Genomic DNA, 19140 nt, shown 5'->3' with positions numbered 1-19140 from the left:
TAACTATGCAGGTTAGTATTTATGTCAGGTAACTTCTCGTTATATATATATCAGTCTCATTAACGTTTAGGTGGAGAGAAAGATCCTATCATTACTTGTTACCACAATTTCCCTTAACTGATTATTATTCAATGATTAAGGATAGCCAGGGCCACCTATAATCTGGTGTCTATTAACTTGTGTCAATTTCAGACTAAACAGTTAAACAGGAATGAGAAGATATTTCTCGGCGTTGACAGATTTTATTTCTAAAATTATCAACAAAACAGTTGAATGCAACACACATTTATATTTAAGAAAACTAAATGATATAACACATTCTAGAGTTATGAATCACAGATTAACATTTCTAATTGATTTCTCAAATGTCATGAATCACAAACTCCAAACTGTTAAACTTATGTGAACTTCGTCACAGAGAGGCCTCTCTGGCTTCGGGCTCAGATAACAGCACACGGCACGAGGTCCGTGTGGTTTGGAACAAAGGCAGTCCGGTTCGGCTTTGTCCAAGAACTTCCACTCAGTCGATGCACCTGGAAGTTGGGGTTTCGCGAATGTAGAGTCTTTTCCAAACAGATTTTCCACTGGTTTGAAGGCTCCAAGGTTGTGCACAAAATCTTCTTTGTAAGCAGGGTTCCACCGTAGTTACTTGAAGACAAAGTCTTTGAGGAAAGCAGGGCCCTGTTCGTTCCAAGGGTCAAGTTTCTTAAGACTCAAATAGCTATTTAAATGACTTTCGTATTCAGTCGACTTAGTCAATTGTCCAGCTGGATGGCTGGGCACAGGCGGGCAGCGCAGTCTGTAAAGTTCTTTATTTAATAAAGTCCTTTAAAAGAATTCTTCGTACGGCTCAATCTCCTTCTCCCAGTTTAACCCTTCTGTTGCTGGTAAAGACTTAGTTGGTTTCTGGTTCCGGTTCTGGCAACAGAGATACAAGTTGAGCTGTGGCAGCGAGTTACTGGTTTAGGTGAGAGAGAGAGAGAGATGCCGTGCGTTACCCTTTATACGCCTGTCAGATCAATAGGTGATTGGTTCTTTAGTTTGTGAGATTGGATTTCGGCTTCAGCCCCCAGTGTCCTATTGGAGGGGGGCTTGATTTATGACTGATGTCAATCCATGCCATCTTTTGGAAATGCCGGTTGGCACGGGTTCGTAGCTCTGTGTCGGGATTTCGGCTCTCGTCCATTTCAAAGAGTTTTTATTTCCTACAGGCCCCCTTCCCCAGACATCTCACAGCAGGGATTCCAAGCTATTTGGCCCATTCTTGGTGCCATCCTCCCAAGACTGTCACTTTGATGTAAACCAGTTCACATGCTGATGAGTTAAGGAAATCTGATAAATTTGGGGGGGAGAGGTCTTCTTTAGATCAGTGCTTCAGCTCAGAGCTAAAATGCTCTTATCAGAATACACCCAACATAACGCTACACTGGTTAATTCTGTTCTGGGAAAACCACAATCCTGCAGGTTTAATAAGTCTCTCTACACATCAGTCCCTGAGTACCTTCAACCAATGGTCATTTTGACCAATTAAGCCCAAGAATTGAGTCAATTAAGTTGTCATGGACTACCCAGTGAAGACGTGAACTAACGACTAGGTCACACTGTGAGCTCACCAGAGCAGACATTACACTGAGCTCACTGTGAGCTCACTTAGCGCTTTTCCAGCGACATGGTGCCGGTGCTGGAGCCGGAGCTGCTGCTCGGCCTGGGATCCAGCTGATCTTTTTTGAACCGGCCCGCTTTTCCACCGGTTTTGACGTCACTGGATGTGGGCGTTCCCAAGCATGGAGTAGAATTGGAGAAACACAGCAATAGTAATCAGCACCGAGGCGACTGCGTCTTTAAACCCCATTTAACATCACAATCAAACTCATTCCGCGTCTATGGCAAATCGTAACCCTAATGTTACAAATGTTCCCTAAACACCTATTTTGCAGGATCAATAAAAAATTATTAGGATTTTTTAAACTTTTACTGACACACATAGTTAATAGCAATGTGTTATAACTTTACCGAAAATAATAATCTGTATATCTTTAATTGTTTAGACGTTATTAAGATATAATGCATCTTTCACATAGGGAACATTTGTAACATGTTAGGAAAAACAAACAAATGATTTGAAAATATTCATAATTACAGCATACAATTTGTCAGGCTTCATAACAATGGTATTTATAACATACTCTGTAAAAATCAAGCAAATAGCATTTGTGGTTCACGAGAAAATATGTATATATAATCAAAGCTATCAGACTATAGCAGCCGGTGTATGAAGACACATACGATTATACAGCATTATTTGGCAGCTTCGCAAGACCTAATTTTAAACGTTGTTGGTAAGTTAGATAATTAGTGGGGACCCGCTATTTGCAGTTCTTCCCCTCCATAATTGCTAAAATAAAGTTTTACTGACATTTTATTGACCCTACCACTGCATAGGGCACATCTGTAACATGAACGCTACTGAATGGCACATACATTGAAAACTACGGAGAACTGAGACAAATCCACTTTACACTTCATAAATAATCTTAAAACGTTTCCAACCAAGGCAACACCCACTTGAAATACGTTCATTCTCATTTTTGGTAAACAAAAAGAGAGATTGTTACATATGTTCCCTATGATGCATCTACAGAGAGAGAGAGAGAGAGACAGACAGACACTAACTCTCTCTCTCTCTCTCTCTCTCTCTCTCTCTCAGCTGGGAGTGTGTGGGAGGGGTCTGCAGTGAGCGGGAGTGCTGCTGAGAGCTCTGTCCTTTGGCTGCGTTTTTTTGTTGCTTTACTTTTTTCAGTTTGTTTATTTTGTCTTCTGTTTTCAGTGCTTTTCTTATTGTGGGGGAACAGGGGAGGGGAGGGGGGAGTACCGGTAGTTCTTCCCGGGTCGGGGGGTCGGACCCCCTGAATGCGTCTTTTGAAAAACTGACCCGACGCCATGGAGTCAAGATCGCTCCGGTGCAGTTCTGCCCCCTAGAGCAGTGTGTGTTAGCGGTTGGGGAGGTAGCAGGGTGTGAAAATATCAAGTCTGCTGCCATTGTTATCTTCTTAAAAACCACTGATCTGCTCAATCAGCTAGTGGCTAATGGCACAGTGTTAGACGACACTTTCACCCCGGTGTTGCCGCTCGCTGCTCCTGCCCGGAAGGTAACGCTGTCTAACGTCCCTCCGTTCATCCGCACCGGCTCGGGCAGCTGATGTCCGGCATTAAGAGGGTCCCGCTGGGCTGCAAAGCCCCGCAACTGAAACACGTCGTGTCCTTCCGAAGGCAGCTGTATATGATCCTCAATAACATCAATGAGGATCTTAATGTCTCCGAAGTTGGATCTCTCTTGCTGCCACCACCACGAAGATTGCTCTTTAGTAATGTTGGAAAGTCAAAGACAGCAACCGTCAGGGTTCTTGCATATGACGTATTCGTGCTGCACCTCTCTGCAAGGATCCAGGACAGTTTGTCAATGTAAACTCCAGTGCCTGGGAATATTTCCACCTAAAAGACAATGGTAAATAAAAAACAAGTTTATCCCCAAACTATTCTTATATTATGTTAAGTGGAATACATTATCAGTAAGGCTGTGATTTTGTTACAGAAATGTGTTATTAAAGACCACAGTATGTCTCAATTCTAAGTTTATTAATTTACAGACATAATAAAGTCAGTGAATCTGTGACACCCATAATTCAATTACATTCTTATTATCAACTATAACTATGAATATAACTGATAATGTAGCATCATTAGATTGTTTACAACCAATATTTGTTTTCAATATATATATTTTTACCTTGTCTTTGTAATATTGTAGACCAAGAGTGTTATACCTGTTTTGGTGATTCTTTGTCAGATTCAGAACAATTTGCTGTGGGGCTGTCAGAACCACTTGATGGTGACACACTTTTGTCTTCATTGCTGATAAATGTGGCTTTTGTTACAATTTTTTTCAGATTGTCCAAAAGGTCTGGAATCTCTGGAGAAAAAAACCTTAGTATTAAATGATAATCATTTCTAGTAATATATTTAATGCAAAGTGAAAACAAAACCATCAATGCCTGCAATTATACTTGAGAGACTTGCTCTATGTTATTGACAAACTGACCTTTTTGTGGGTCATTAACATTAGCTACAAAAAAAATAAAAAAGATAAAATACAAGAATTTCCAGGTCTAATGTAATGCATATAGTCATTAATGTAGGATTATGAAGTTATGTTGAAAAACTTTATTTAATAATCAGTATTATTAAACTATTAGACAGTGCACATTAAGAGTCTGTATTGTGGTTCTAGATTACTTCAGTATGATCAACTATAATACATTACTCTGGAATCTAAATTACTGAAGAATAACATTTATCAAGGTAAGGAATTATTTGCTATAAATAAAAAAACTTACCATCAACCATACGGTTTCGAAGACATTGGTTTTCATTTTTAAGTCTTGTGTTTTCCTTTTCGAGCTGCTTAACGTTTTGCTGTAGCTCAACTTCACTGGACTCTTTAAATGTCTGTAGAATATGACGGGATCTAATTCTTGAAGCTCCATCGGTTTTCTTTCTTATTTTGTGCTGTATTCAGAGAGGAAAAGAGTTTAAAATGAAAATATATATATATATATATATGAATATGATTAAAAAAAAACAATCCTGCAATACATTTATTTAATATTTGCAGTAATTATCTCACCGGTAACTGTGGTTCATCAAGGTCACTATCATCTGAAATTTGAAGTTTTTTGTTTGGTTTAGGTACTCTCTTCATTTTAGGACAGGGCATTTTTGTTAGGTCATTAAGTTTTCTTCTTAGTTCGCCTTCTTTTCCTAAAATAAAAATAAAATAAATAAAACCCTGCATTATGTCCACAGATATTTGGGGATTATATTTATTTGTCATAAAAATACTGTGCTTTGACCATACAAATTAAGATGAACAGCCAACACTGAATCAAAACTGAAGTTAAATTATATCTGGTTTAATTTATTTTGTGATTTGGGGGATTTTATTGTAAAGCACAACACACAATAAATCGTTCTTACAAATGCCAGTCAAGTATGACGAGTTTTTAGCGCCCTCACCACCACCTACCATGTTATAAGAGTATGTTAGACGTACAACACATTAATAACTTAAACATTAATTTCAAATATACTGTGATTGTATATATCAAATAGCATGTAAAGACTTTAATGTTTTTTTTTTTTAAATAAACATTGTTACCAGTCATAATGATCTGCGCTTCATGGACAGGCCATCCACCTTTTGGAGGTTTGTTCGTGTCTCTCCACTCTGCTCTGAAGTTTCGAGTCGTCTCTTCGTCATCATCAGCAATGCTGAATTAATCAAAATTGCGAAAGCAAGCAGTGGGAATCACGCTGTAAGAGTCTTTGTCGACCCCGCTTTCCCACTTCACCAACGCGTGCATCACCGCCATACTACCTTCACCTTCTCGTCCGTTTTTTCTGCGCCTTTTTCCCCCGACAAGTCACGGCACAAAAAACAGTCCCGCTCTGCATTCTGGTACTTGGCGTTCTTAATAACACCAACAGGGTGTAATCGCATAGACCACTCGAGTATAAAGTACTACATATCCCATCTGTTACAGTTTTTTTTCTTCTTCTGAAACTGCAAGCGCACTACATAAAGTTTGGCAAATGAAGAAATTTGGATGATGAGTTTACAATCTTATAAACAGTATTTAAGTAAACCTAGATATGCAATTCCAAAAAGAACAGCATCGAGATGGTGAAACAGGATACAAAAATAATAATACAATGTTTATACTTTTTGTATTTTAATTACAGTATGTAATTATTGCCTTTTGATTTACATTTACAGAAAAAGAACGGCGGCAAACGTGGACTACCCAACAAGAAGCAACAAAGTTACTAAAATATCAGATTCTCAGGTAAGCTTCATGCAGCCATACATGTATAATTATAAAATCAATCCAAAAAATAGACCTTGTTTACCCTACAACTGATTTGAGTGTTAATTCTATTTAAGATATAAAAAAATATTTTATTTTCTGAACTAATAATCTGTGAACATTCTATTATCTCTATAATTTTAATTAATACATTTATTTTATTATTGGTGGAACATTATATTTTTCAGCTCAGATGATTTCACGTACCATCAATTTTTCTTTTAATAAATGTGCAAAAACAAATCAGATGGATAGGCCCCTACATATGAACATTAAGTTAAAGGCCTAGAGTGAGTGTTCTTCACTTCCAGTCATGGCGGGCCACAATCCAGCTCTTTGTAACTCATCAACAACCAAAGACCTGGGAAAAGGGTTAAATGGCTTCAGTTAAGCCAATTAGGTAATTAAGAGCTCAACTGGAAAAAAAACAGCAGGCATAGGGGTACTTTAGGACCACAGTCACTGATATAACCTACAATGTTGTTGTAATGAAAATCAGCAGACAGTGGGCCTCCTCCAGGACTAAGGTTGAGAAGCACTGGTCTTGAAGACCACAATAACAATCGACCTCAAGGGCTAGGGATATTCGAGGTGATGCTAAACCAGTCCTGAATGTTTAAATATAATGTTATTTTCTTGTAGTGTGCCGTTGCTGTTAATGCAACCAGTTATATTGAGCCATCAAATACAGAAGCTGACGAAAGACATCAACATGTAAATTTAGTTGTAAATTTAAAGTGTGTGTGAAAAGTATTTTGTATATGGAGATTAACCCATAGTTTCACAGATAAATTGTGGACCAGTGATATTCAGGATCTTCAAAACAAGTCCTGAATGCTCAAACTTAACACTTCTTTTTTTAGAGTGTCGTTGCTGTCAATCCAGCCAGTGATGTGGAGCCATCAGATACAGAAGCTGATGAAAAACAACATGTAAATTTCCTAAATTAATATGGTGCATCAAAATACTTATTTAGCACTTTCAACTGTTTCTTTGTGATTCCTAAAATTACTTTACAGGCTGGGGCTGGGGGAAGACACTGCGCCCGCCTGGAGAAGCCTGTACAAGCCCCCCTCAATAAGAGAGCTGGCAATCTGCAGTGGAGGGTGTTACACACCATTATTGCTGTCAATTCTTTTATTACTGTTCTTAACCCTGCTGTGTCCGACGCCTGCCCATTCTGTGCTCAGAGAGAGACCGTGTTTCACTGTTTCAGCACTTGCTCTCGGTTGTCACCCATTTTTAGTCTTTTAACTCGTCTTTTTACTGATCTTAACCTGATTTTTAACACAAAGGTTTTTATTTTAGGGGCGCGATACACCAGAAAGACCAAACATGTGGACCAGCTGGTAAACTTCTAGCTGGGCCAGGCTAAAATGGCCGTCTATAAGACTAGGAAGAACAGAGTGTGTGGGGAGGGCAGTGAGGATGCAGTGAGAGTGTTTGCCATGCTGGTCAAGTGCAGAGTCAGACTAGAGTTTAACTATTACAGGCTGATGAATGATTTGGAGAGTTTTGAACAGGTCTGGTGTATTAATGATGCCCTTTGTGAATTGTATGACGGGGAGTTGGTTTTTATTATGTAATTCATTTATAGGGTTTAGTATTTGATGGTTGTTTTGTTGTGTGTATTGGGTTGCTTTCTTTAAAAGTGTACAGATCAGTGGCGGAGTTAATGCTTGTTGGGGGGAGACAAACAAAGGGGAACACTATTTTTTATTTATTTATTTATTTTCTTTTGTATGAATTATTGCGTGTTGCAAACAGGCAATGAAGTCTGATAAAAGTCAAAAAGTCTCTCTCTCTCTCACACACACACACACAGCCAGCAAGACACACAGAGCCAGCCAGCTCAGCGATGACATCACAAACATCTCTCTCAGGTGACTCCTATGACATCACAGAGCACGTACATTCCGTTGCTTGCCGTCTGTCAACCACTCAGTCACTGCCAGCCAGACTGGCTGGCTGACTGGATGGTGGGGCTGCTTGCTGCTGCTGCGTACCTTAGCAAGCTTATTTGCTTGACCGGCCTTCCTCCTCCGCCCACATGCCCACCTATGTCCGATCTGCTGTTCACCTGGATCACAGCTCCGCCCCAACAAGGCAGAGCCTCCCAAGAATGGTACAAACTCACCCACGATCCCCTCCACGGAAAGCTATAGCAAAAGGCAAAAGCATTATACGTAATGAAGAGGAACCCGAGTCCAAGACGCATCCGACCAGCCATACATATTTGTGTGTATTAAAGATCACATTTTATTACATTTAGATTTTCTGTACTTTATTACATCTTTTTGTGATTTTTAAATGTATTGTTTCTTTTCCTTATATATGTATGTATGTATGTATGTATGTGTGTGTGTGTCTGTGTGAAAGTGTATGTGTTTGTGTGTCTCTGTGTGAAAGTGAGTGTGTGTGTGTCTGTCTCTGTGTTTGTGTGTCTGTCTCTGTGTGAAAGTGAGTGTGTGTGCGTGTGTCTGTCTGTGAAAGTGTGTGTGTGTGTGTGGGTGTGACAGTGTGTATGAGTGTCTGTCTGTCATGTAACTCGCACATCTGTGAGGGCACCATTTTTGCAGAAAGAGATGTACACATTTTGGAGCAACATATGCTGCCATCCAGACATCGTCTTTTCCAGGGACGTACCTGCATTTTTCAGCAGGATAACGCCAAACCACATTCTGCCCAGATTACAAGCGCATGGTTGCGTAGGCAGAGAGTGCGGGTGCTAGCATGGCCTGCCTGCAGTCCTGACCTGTCTCCAAATTGAGAATGTGTGGCGCACTATGAAGTGCAAATTAAGACAACGAAGGCCCTGTGCAGTTGCGCAGCTGAGGAAATGCATAATGGATGAATGGGGGGAAATCCCACTTGCTAAACTTAACCAAGTGGTGTCTTCAGTGCCCAAGTGCTTAATAAGTGTTATTAAAAGAAAAGGTGATGTTACATAGTGGTAAACAGTCGACTGTCCCAACTTTCTTGGTTTCTTTTCACTGCTAATGAGATGCTGTAGAGTGAGTTAGTTATATTGCTTTCAGGAGCTCTAATCGTATTGATGAGTTCATGCAGCATTTGTAATTGAATTTCAAAAAGAAATCCTTGCTGTCTGGCCTGTGTGTATGAGATGTACTCTGTCAATCTTTGGCTAACAACTGAAACATTGGTAGAACAGAAATGGCAACATAAAAAAGAAAAGTACATTTTAAAAGAGCACATTAAATAGGATGAATATACAGTTTTTTACAATCACTTTGTCACTAATTTCAGAACCTTGATGTCATTTTTCAAAACTCTAGACACAAAACTCAAAACGGTCATCACTTGTAACACAGGCTGTCCAATGTTCAAAACATTGCATTGTGCATTCATATCTTTAAAGAAACCTTGCACTTGCAGACTTGTTGGTTCAAATAATTCATTTATCATGAAATACCATAGTAACATTTATTTAGATCACCCACACAGAAGATACCGATAGTTTCACTGTGTAGTTGTTCGTACAATCATTAAATATTGTAGTACAAAATATGTGATACATGTTTCATTATGGTACTACACATAAATACATCACTGTAAAAGGACTAGTAGAGAGAATACTACAGACACAGTGGAATCATTGAACAAAATCTGAAATGTATTGATGCAATACAATCAAATCACACCATAGGTTTCTTTGAAGCCATGCAACAATAATTAGCTACAAAAAAGAACAAAACTACAGTAAAATGTCAACTGCAGTGTTCCTCACCTGGCTTAGTGTAAAACAAAGGATTGATTACTGTACTTCTGAATTTCCATCAGCCCTGTGTTCAGGTTCAGGTTCTCACAACCATTTTTCACAAGAGGCATCTTGAAACTGAACATACCTGAACATACTCAGTCATCAGCTGCTTCACTCTGTCTGCATTTCTTTCAAAAGGCACACTATACTCTGTGCTACACATTGGTATGCAGTATACAGTCATTTGACAATTGAGAGTAGCCTAATGTTTAGTGCATGCTGAAGACTTGCCGCTTCTCAGTACGGAAATTTCTGATGATTGAGGCCACAGTTGATCCTGAGTTGATTCTGAGGTTTGATTGAATCATTGTTGCTGCCTCAGTCATGGTCATGCCATGATTTACAACATGCTCTACAACTATTTCTCGGATTTCACTGGACACTATTTGCTGTTGCTGCCGCTGTCTGGTCCGTGGCCTTGTCCTCTACCACGTTCCCCCAACACCTCTCAAATGAGGCCCATGGCTGCCTCTCTGGTGAGGCCTAAGCCCTCCTCTATGACGAGGCCCACGACCACCTCTCAGAAGGGGTGCATGTCCCCTTCCATTCCTTTGACCACCACGTCTTCCTCCTCCCACTGCTTGACCTCTATTGTGACCTGGATGACCTGCCGGCTCCATGTTATCACTGTGTTGCTGGGGTGGATAGCACTCATTTCACTCGATACTCGTACCACAATGTGAAATCAATCATCAATAACCAGTTGGCAGTATTGGAAAAGCAATTACAAGGGCCTGCATACATACAGTAATGTCAAATCTGATGTGGAAGAACAATCATCTTCAACCAGGTTGGAGCGTTAGTTGCAATGCCTTTAATACACGCAGCGTGGAGAGGAACAGTGACTCAAGTAGATCCCAAAGTCGCTCTGCCTTCATTTTAACAGTCAGAGCTTTTATACACAAAAATCAAAGAGCTGGTTATAATCAGAAAGTCATTACTATGTTATCTTAAAAGTTAGCTAAGCAGAATTTATATCATTTTAGGACAGAGTTCATAGATCAACACATGGATTAGGGAGCAGGCACTTCAATCATACTGTTTGACATTGTCTCCAAGATTCTCATCGTAAATAACAAACAGAAATCAAACTACCTTCTGGCCTGACCTTCTAGCTTGACCTTATCTTTCTTAAGTATACAAGAGAGAAAAACAGGTATTAGAGAAAAAAATTCTAACTTTCCTTCCACACTGCAAACATGGTGTGGAAAAGTGCTACATGATGATGAATGATGATGAAATATTACATCCATAGATAATGTAGTCCAACTGGTTCATGCTCCTCGTTTATTGATGTCAATGGATCTCATTATCCTGAAACTTTCATGATCGAAACATGGAATATTGTTTGTCAGTTTCCATAAAATTATGCATTAAGAGTAATGCAACAGTCACTTATCATTTTGAGCAGCTGTATCAATTGATAGTTAGATCTTTGTAATGAAATGAATAGACAGTGATCTCAGATGTAATGTGTGAATTGCATTTTGAAATGGTAATACTTTGATGTTAAGTTGTGTCATTTTAGTTCAATGAACAAATGATCTGAGGTTGATGTGTATTGTATCCAAGCAATTGTAAAAAAGTGTTAGAGTTTTGAAAAATGTGCATTTTGATCATCGGGTGTGAGTTTAGTGTCTAGAGTTTTGAAAAATGACATCAAGGTTCTGAAATGAGTGCCAAAGTGATTGTAAAAAAGTGTAATATCAGGGGACAGTGGCTATTAGTGATCTGGCCTTCCGTGGCCTCTGTATTAATGTAACAGGTCACATTGTATGTGTACACTGATACTTGATAGTATAATATAGTACAAGTAAAAAACATACATAGGTATCATAGAAGTATTTTGCAGAAATGATTATGGATAGTTATCAAAATGGAGAGGAAATGCTAAATCCAGTCTCCCCAGGCTGAGCTTCTATTGCTACACCTGCTAAGTGGCTGCTGGCCCCACTATATGGATAGAGCCACACCAAGTACAAGAGTCTCCCCATTGCTATTTATATCTCCCTATCCAGTCTTCTATAGGTGTCAGGGTGGGGTGCCTATTCCCCTGCATGCTTTGAAACCTATAGCACCTGGGACGCACACTTGGGATCCGGTTCCTCTGCCCCTCACATACACATGAGGAATCCCAGGTGCTCAATACGTCATACTGTCTCTTTCATCTCATGTGTAAACTATGGACAAATACATGACTAAACGTGTTTAGTTGCTTTTCCCAGAATGCTTTGCGATATGCAAATAACGGGGACTATGATTGGCTCCCTGACATTACCCACACTGCGACTGATGCTACCCATTTCACTACCCAACAAAGACCCATAATATGCGTGTGTCTGTCTGTCTGTCTGTCAAAGTATGTGTGTGTGTGTCTGTGTGTGTCTGTGTCTGTCTGTCTGTGTGTGAAAGTGTGTGTGTGTCTGTCTGTCTGTCTGTCATGTAACTTGCACATCTGTGAGGGCACCACTAATGCAGAAAGAGATGTACACATATTGTTTATTTTCCATATATATGTATGTATGTATGTATGCATGTCCAATTGCTTTGACAATACAAATGAATTGAATTGAGAGGGAGAGAGAGAGAGTAAGAGAGAGAGAGAGAGACAGACAGACAGACAGACAGAGACACACACACACACACACACAGAGAGCCAGCCAGCCAGCCAGCTCAGCGATGACATGACGAGCCTCTCTCAGCTTACTGCTATGACATCACAGAGCACGTACATTCCGTTTAACAAATCGTTAAACAAAAAAGGTTATAAACACATTGACTACAATACCGGTTAGTAAGACGAAGGTGAGTCTCTCGTTAGTATTATTAGTCAGACATTAAATAACTACGCAGGTTAGTATTTATGTCAGGTAACTTCTCGTTATATATATATCAGTCTCATTTACGTTTAGGTGCCGAGAAAGATCCTATTTGTTACCACAATTTCCCTTAACTGATTATTATTCAATGATTAAGGATAGGCAGGGCCACCAATAATCTAATGTCTATTAACTTGTGTCAATTTCAGACTAAACAGTTAAACAGGAATGAGAAGATATTTCTCGGCGTTGACAGATTTTATTTCTAAAACTATCAACAAAACAGTTTAATGCAACTCACATTTATATTTAAGAAAACTAAATGATATTACACATTCTAGAGTTATGAATCACAGATTAACATTTCTAATTGATTTCTCAAATGTCATGAATCACAAACTCCAAACTGTTAAACTTATGTGAACTTCGTCGCAGAGAGGCCTGTCTGGCTTCGGGCTCAGATAACAGCACACGGCACGAGGTCCGTGTGGTTTGGAACAAAGGCAGTCCGGTTCGGCTTTGTCCAAGAACTTCCACTCAGTCGATGCACCTGGAAGTTGGGGTTTCGCGAATGTAGAGTCTTTTCCAAACAGATTTTCCATTGGTTTGAAGGCTCCAAGGTTGTGCACAAAATCTTCTTTGTAAGCAGGGTTCCACCGTAGTTACTTGAAGACGAAGTCTTTGAGGAAAGCAGGGCCCTGTTTGTTCCAAGGGTCAAGTTTCTTAAGACTCAAATAGCTATTTAAGTGACTGACACTTTCGTATTCAGTCGACTTAGTCAATTGTCCAGCTGTAAAACTCCACTGATCAGGTGGGTCTGTGAAGTTATTTATTTAATAAAGTCCTTTAAAAGAATTCTTCGTACGGCTCAATCTCCTTCTCCCAGTTTAACTCTTCTGTTGCCGGCAAAGACTTGGTTGGTTTCTGATTCCGGTTCTGGCAACAGAGCTACAGGTTGAGCTGTGGCAGCGAGTTTCTGGTTCAGGTGAGAGAGAGAGAGAGAGAAAGACTGTCCGCTGTTCCTTATAGTCTGTCAGATCAGTAGGTGATTGGTCCCTGAGTTCTTGAGATTGGATTTCAGTTTCAGCCCCCAGTGTCCTATTGGAGGGAGGCTTTATTTATGACTGATGTCAATCCATGCCATCTTTTGGAAATGACGGTTGGCCTGGGTTCGTAGCTCTATGTCGGGATTTCGGCTCTCATCCACTTCAAAGAGTTTTTATCACCTACAGGCCCCTTTCTCCAGACATCTCATAGCAGAATTCCAAACTATTTGGCCTCTTCTCGGTGCCATCCTCCCCAAAACTGTCACTTTGATGCAAACCAGTTCCAAGCTGATGAGCTAAGGAAATCTGATAACTTTGGGGGGGGAGAGGTCTTCTTTAGATCAGTGCTTCAGCTCAGAGCCCAAATGCTCTTATCCAAATACACCCAACATAACGCTACATATGTATGTATGTATGTATATATGTGTAGAAGGAAAATTAGAAATTATTTTCTTACACCTGTTTTTCTCTCTTGTATACTTAAGAAAGATACGGTCAAGCTAGAAGGTCAGCCCAGAAGATAGTTTGATTTCTGTTTGTTATTTACGATGAGAACCTTGGAGACATTGTCAAACGGTATGACCTACGTGCCTGTTCCCTAAAACCATGTGTTGACCTATGAACTCTGTTCTATAATGATATATGTTCTGCTAAGTTAGCCTTTAAGATAACATAGTAATGACTTTCTAGCATGTATGGATGTATGTATGTATGTATATATATATATATATATATATATGTATGTATGTATGTCCAATTGCTTTGACAATACAAATGAATTGAATTGAGAGGAAGAGAGAGAGAGAGAGAGAGAGAGAGAGAGAAAGAGAGAGAGAGAGACAGACAGACAGACAGACAGCTCAGCGATGACATCACGAGCCTCTCTCAGCTGACTGCTATGACATCACAGAGCACGTACATTCCGTTGATTGTCGTCTGTCAACCACTCAGTCACTGCTAGCCAGACTGTCCCTAAGACAAAGTGTACAATACTTCAATTATATCTCCTCCAGACAGATAAAGAGTATTAAGAGCTACGATGAAGTTACCCAGGAGACGTAAAAAGCTTGCATCACCTGGTATTTCCTGGAGGTCACCCATCCAAGTACTAACCAGGCCCTGGCCCGTTTAGTTTCCAAGGTCTGACGAGATCGGGCACGTTCAGGATGGTGTGGCCGCAAGCCGAGATGCCTGGCTGCATGATGTCTCTTAAAGGCTGGCGGGTATTGACGGAATTTCCAGCAAAAAATAAAAAATAAAAAAATAAAAAAATGGAGGGAAAAATATCAGTGCAGCAAAGGGTGTTGAAAGTTGCCGGGTACGTGTACATTTCTTCAATTGTATCTTCTCCTGACAGAAAGAGAGTATTAAGAGCTACGATGAAGTTACCCAGGAGACGTAAAAAGCTTGCAGTACCTAGTTTTTCCAGGAGGTCACCAATCCAAATACTGACCAGGTCCTGCCGCGTTTTGCTTCCTAGATCTGACAAGATCGGGCGCGTTCAGGACGGTGTGGCCGCAAGCCAAAAAGCCTGGCTGCATGATGTCTCTTAAAGGCTGGCGGGTATTGACGGAACTTCCGGCAAAAAAAAAAAGAAAAAAGAAAAATGGAGGGAAAAATATCAGTGCAGCAAAGGGTGTTGAAAGTAGCCGGGTACGTGTACAATTCTTCAATTATATCTCCTCCAGACTGAAAGAGAGTATTACGAGCTACGATGAAGTTACCCAGGAGACGTATAAAGCTTGCAGCACCTGGTATTTCCAGGAGGTCACCCATCCAAGTACTGACCAGGACCTGCCCCGTTCAGCTTACGCGATCTAACAAGATCGAGCGCGTTCAGGACGGTGTGGACACAAGCCGAGAGGCCTGGCTGCATAATGTCTCTTAATGGTTGGCGGGTATTGACGGAACTTCCAGCAAAAAAAAAAAAAAAGAAAAACGGAGGGAAAAATATCAGTGCAGCAAAGGATGTTGAAAGTAGCCAGGTACGTGTACAATTCTTCAATTATATCTCCTCCAGACAGAAAGAGAGTATTAAGAGCTACGATAAAGTTACCCAGGAGACGTAAAAAGCTTGCAGAACCAGGTATTTCCAGGAGGTCCCACATTCAAGTAATGACCAGGCCCTGCCCCGTTTAGCTTCCGAGATCTGACGAGATTGGGGGCGTTTAGGACGGTGTGGCCGCAAGCCAAGAGGCCTGGCTGCATGATGTCTCTTAAAGGTTGGCGGGTATTGACGGAACTTCCAGCAAAAAAAAAAAAAAAAAAAAAAAAAAAAAAAGAAAAATGGATGGAAAAATATCAGTGCAGCAAAGGGTGTTGACAGTAGCTGGGTACGTGTACAATACTTCAATTATATCTCCTCCAGACAGATAGAGAGTATTAAGAGCTACGATAAAGTTATCCAGGAGACGTAAAAGCTTGCAGCACTAGGTATTTCCAGGAGGTCTCACATTCAAGTACTGACCAGGTCCTGCCCCGTTTAGCTTCCGGGATCTGATGAGATCGGTCGCGCTCAGGACGGTGTGGTCGCAAGCAAGAGGCCTGGCTGCATGATGTCTCTTAAAGGCTGGAGGGTATTGACGGAACTTCCAGCAAAATAAAAAAGAAAAAAGAAAAATGGAGGGAAAAATATCAGTGCAGCAAAGGATGTTGAAAGTAGCCGGGTACGTGTACAATTCTTCAATTATATCTCCTCCAGACTGAATGAGAGTATTAAGAGCTAAGATAAAGTTACCCAGGAGACGTTAAAGCTTGCAGCACCAGGTATTTCCAGGAGGTCTCACATTCAAGTACTGACCAGGTCCTGCCCCGTTTAGCTTCCGAGATCTGACGAGATCGGGCGTGTTCAGGATGGTGTGGCCGCAAGCCGAGATGTCTGGCTGCATGATGTCTCTTAAAGGCTGGCGGGTATTGACGGAATTTCCAGCAAAAAAAAAAAAAAAAAGAAAAATGGAGGGAAAAATATCAGTGTAGGAAAGGGTGTTGAAAGTAGCCGGGTACGTGTACAATTCTTCAATTATATCTCCTGCAGACTGAAAGAGAGTATTAAGAGCTACGATGAAGTTACCCAGGAGACGTAAAGAGCTTGCAGCAACTGGTATTTCTAGGAGGTCTCCCATCCAAGTACTGACCAGGCCCTGCCCCGTTTAGCTTCCGAGATCTGACGAGATCGGGCGCGTTAAGGACGGTGTGGCCGCAAGCCAAGAGGCCTGGCTGCATAATGTCTCTTAAAGGCTGGCGGGTATTGACGGAACTGCCAGCAAACAAAAAAATTAACAATGGAGGGAAAAATACCAGTGCAGCAAAGGGTGTTGAAAGTAGCCGGGTACGTGTACAATTCTTCAATTATATCTCCTCCAGACAGAAAGAGAGTATTAAGAGCTACGATGAAGTTCCCCAGGAGACGTAAAAAGCTGGCAGCACCTAGTTTTTCCAGGAGGTCTCACATTCAAGTACTGACCAGGTCCTGCCCCGTTTAGCTTCCAAGATCTGTTGAGATCGGGCGCGTTCAAGACGGTGTGGCCGCAAACCAAGAGGCCTGGCTGCATGATGTATCTTAAAGGCTGGCGGGTATTGACGGAACTTCCAGCAAAAAAAAAAAAAAAATAGAAAAATGGAGGGAAAAATATCAGTGCAGCAACGGGTGTTGACAGTAGCTGGGTACGTGTACAATACTTCAATTATATCTCCTCCAGACAGATAGAGAGTATTAAGAGCTAAGATAAAGTTACCCAGGAGACGTAAAAGCTTGCAGCACCAGGTACTTCCAGGAGGTCTCACATTCAAGTACTGACCAGGTCCTGCCCCGTTTAGCTTCCGAGATCTGACGAGATCGGGCGTGTTCAGGATGGTGTGGCCGCAAGCCGAGATGTCTGGCTGCATGATGTCTCTTAAAGGCTGGCGGGTATTGACGGAACTGCCAGCAAACAAAAAAATTAAAAATGGAGGGAAAAATACCAGTGCAGCAAAGGGTGTTGAAAGTAGCCGGGTACATGTACAATTCTTCAATTATATCTCCTGCAGACTGAAAGAGAGTATTAAGAGCTACGATGAAGTTACCCAGGAGACGTAAAGAGCTTGCAGCACCTGGTATTTCTAGGAGGTCTCCCATCCAAGTACTGACCAGGCCCTGCCCCGTTTAGCTTCCGAGATCTGACGAGATCGGGCGCGTTAAGGACGGTGTGGCCGCAAGCCAAAAAGGCCTGGCTGCATAATGTCTCTTAAAGGCTGGCGGGTATTGACGGAACTGCCAGCAAACAAAAAAATTAAAAATGGAGGGAAAAATACCAGTGCAGCAAAGGGTGTTGAAAGTAGCCGGGTACGTGTACAATTCTTCAATTATATCTCCTCCAGACAGAAAGAGAGTATTAAGAGATACGATAAAGTTACCCAGGAGACGTAAAAAGCTTGCATCACCTGGTATTTCCAGGAGGTCACCCATTCAAGTACTAACCAGGCCCTGGCCCGTTTAGTTTCCAAGGTCTGACGAGATCGGGCGCGTTCAGGACGGTGTGGCCGCAAGCCAAGAGGCCTGGCTGCATGATGTCTCTAAATGGCTGGAGGGTATTGACAGAACTTCCAGCAAAAAAAAATGAAAAAAGAAAAATGGAGGGAAAAATATCTGTGCAGTAAAGGGTGTTGAAAGTAGCCGGGTACGTGTACAATTCTTCAATTAAATCTCCTCCAGACAGAAAGAGAGTATTAAAAGCAACGACGAAGTTCCCCAGGTGACGTAAACAGCTTGCAGCACCTGGTACTTCCAGGAGGTCTCCCATCCAAGTACTGACCAGGTCCTGCCCCGTTTAGTTTCCGAGATCTGACGAGATTGGGGGCGTTTAGGAAGGTGTGGCCGCAAGCCGAGAGGCCTGGCTGCATGATGTCTCTTAAAGGCTGGCGGGTATTGACGGAACTTCTAGCAAAAAAAAAAAAAAAAAAAAAAAAAAAGAAAAATGGAGGCAAAAATATCAGTGCAGCAAAGGGTGTTGAAAGTAGCCGGGTACGTGTACAATTCTTCAATTATATCTCCTCCAGACTGAAAGAGAGTATTAAGAGCTACGATGAAGTTTCCCAGGAGACGTAAAAAGCTTGCAGCACCTGGTATTTCCAGGAGGTCACCCATCCAATTACTGACCAGGACCTGCCCAGTTTTTCTTCCGAGATCTGACGAGATCTTGCGTCTTCAGGACGGTGTGGCCTCAAGCCAAGAGGCCTGGCTGCATGATGTCTCTTAAAGGCTGGAGGGTATTGATGGAATTCCTGCAAAAAACAAAAGAAAAAAGAAAAATGGAGGGATAAATATCAGTGCAGCAAAGCGTGTTGAAGGTAGCCGGGTACGTGTACAATTCTTCAATTATATCTCCTCCAGACAGATAGAGAGTATTAAGAGCTACGATAAAGTTACCCAGGAGACGTAAAAGCTTGCAGCACAAGGTATTTCCAGGAGGTCTCACATTCAAGAAATGACCAGGTCCTGCCCCGTTTAGCTTCCGAGATCTGACGAGATCGGGCGCGTTCAGGACGGTGTGGCCACAAGCCGAAAGGCCTGGCTGCATGATGTCTCTTAAAGG

General features: G+C 41.3%; 2 non-coding genes and 13 pseudogenes across 2 annotated transcripts; all 15 read right to left on the bottom strand.

Annotated features, from left to right (window-relative positions):
* Positions 1-8018: 8018 nt before the first annotated feature.
* On the bottom strand, positions 8019-8133 carry LOC136762317 (U5 spliceosomal RNA). Its single transcript, XR_010820521.1, has one exon. It is a non-coding gene; the product is annotated as a U5 spliceosomal RNA (small nuclear RNA).
* A 6501-nt stretch (positions 8134-14634) lies between these two features.
* LOC136761043 (uncharacterized) lies at positions 14635-14753 on the bottom strand (annotated as a pseudogene).
* Positions 14754-14974: 221 nt separating this feature from the next.
* On the bottom strand, positions 14975-15093 carry LOC136762122 (uncharacterized; annotated as a pseudogene).
* A 216-nt stretch (positions 15094-15309) lies between these two features.
* LOC136762129 (uncharacterized) lies at positions 15310-15428 on the bottom strand (annotated as a pseudogene).
* A 213-nt stretch (positions 15429-15641) lies between these two features.
* On the bottom strand, positions 15642-15760 carry LOC136762114 (uncharacterized; annotated as a pseudogene).
* Positions 15761-15988: 228 nt separating this feature from the next.
* On the bottom strand, positions 15989-16107 carry LOC136762136 (uncharacterized; annotated as a pseudogene).
* A 214-nt stretch (positions 16108-16321) lies between these two features.
* Positions 16322-16440, bottom strand: LOC136760893 (uncharacterized; annotated as a pseudogene).
* A 215-nt stretch (positions 16441-16655) lies between these two features.
* LOC136760889 (uncharacterized) lies at positions 16656-16774 on the bottom strand (annotated as a pseudogene).
* Positions 16775-16984: 210 nt separating this feature from the next.
* LOC136762074 (uncharacterized) lies at positions 16985-17103 on the bottom strand (annotated as a pseudogene).
* Positions 17104-17318: 215 nt separating this feature from the next.
* On the bottom strand, positions 17319-17437 carry LOC136761033 (uncharacterized; annotated as a pseudogene).
* Positions 17438-17647: 210 nt separating this feature from the next.
* Positions 17648-17766, bottom strand: LOC136762428 (5S ribosomal RNA). Its single transcript, XR_010820627.1, has one exon. It is a non-coding gene; the product is annotated as a 5S ribosomal RNA (ribosomal RNA).
* A 211-nt stretch (positions 17767-17977) lies between these two features.
* Positions 17978-18096, bottom strand: LOC136761288 (uncharacterized; annotated as a pseudogene).
* Positions 18097-18311: 215 nt separating this feature from the next.
* Positions 18312-18430, bottom strand: LOC136761654 (uncharacterized; annotated as a pseudogene).
* Positions 18431-18655: 225 nt separating this feature from the next.
* LOC136762067 (uncharacterized) lies at positions 18656-18774 on the bottom strand (annotated as a pseudogene).
* Positions 18775-18988: 214 nt separating this feature from the next.
* Positions 18989-19107, bottom strand: LOC136762065 (uncharacterized; annotated as a pseudogene).
* Positions 19108-19140: the final 33 nt, after the last annotated feature.

Source organism: Amia ocellicauda, chromosome 10 (assembly GCF_036373705.1).
Source record: "Amia ocellicauda isolate fAmiCal2 chromosome 10, fAmiCal2.hap1, whole genome shotgun sequence".
Classification (NCBI taxonomy): Eukaryota; Metazoa; Chordata; class Actinopteri; order Amiiformes; family Amiidae; genus Amia; species Amia ocellicauda.
Note: the sequence above shows the minus strand (reverse complement) of the source record. Positions and strands in the feature narration are given on the sequence as shown.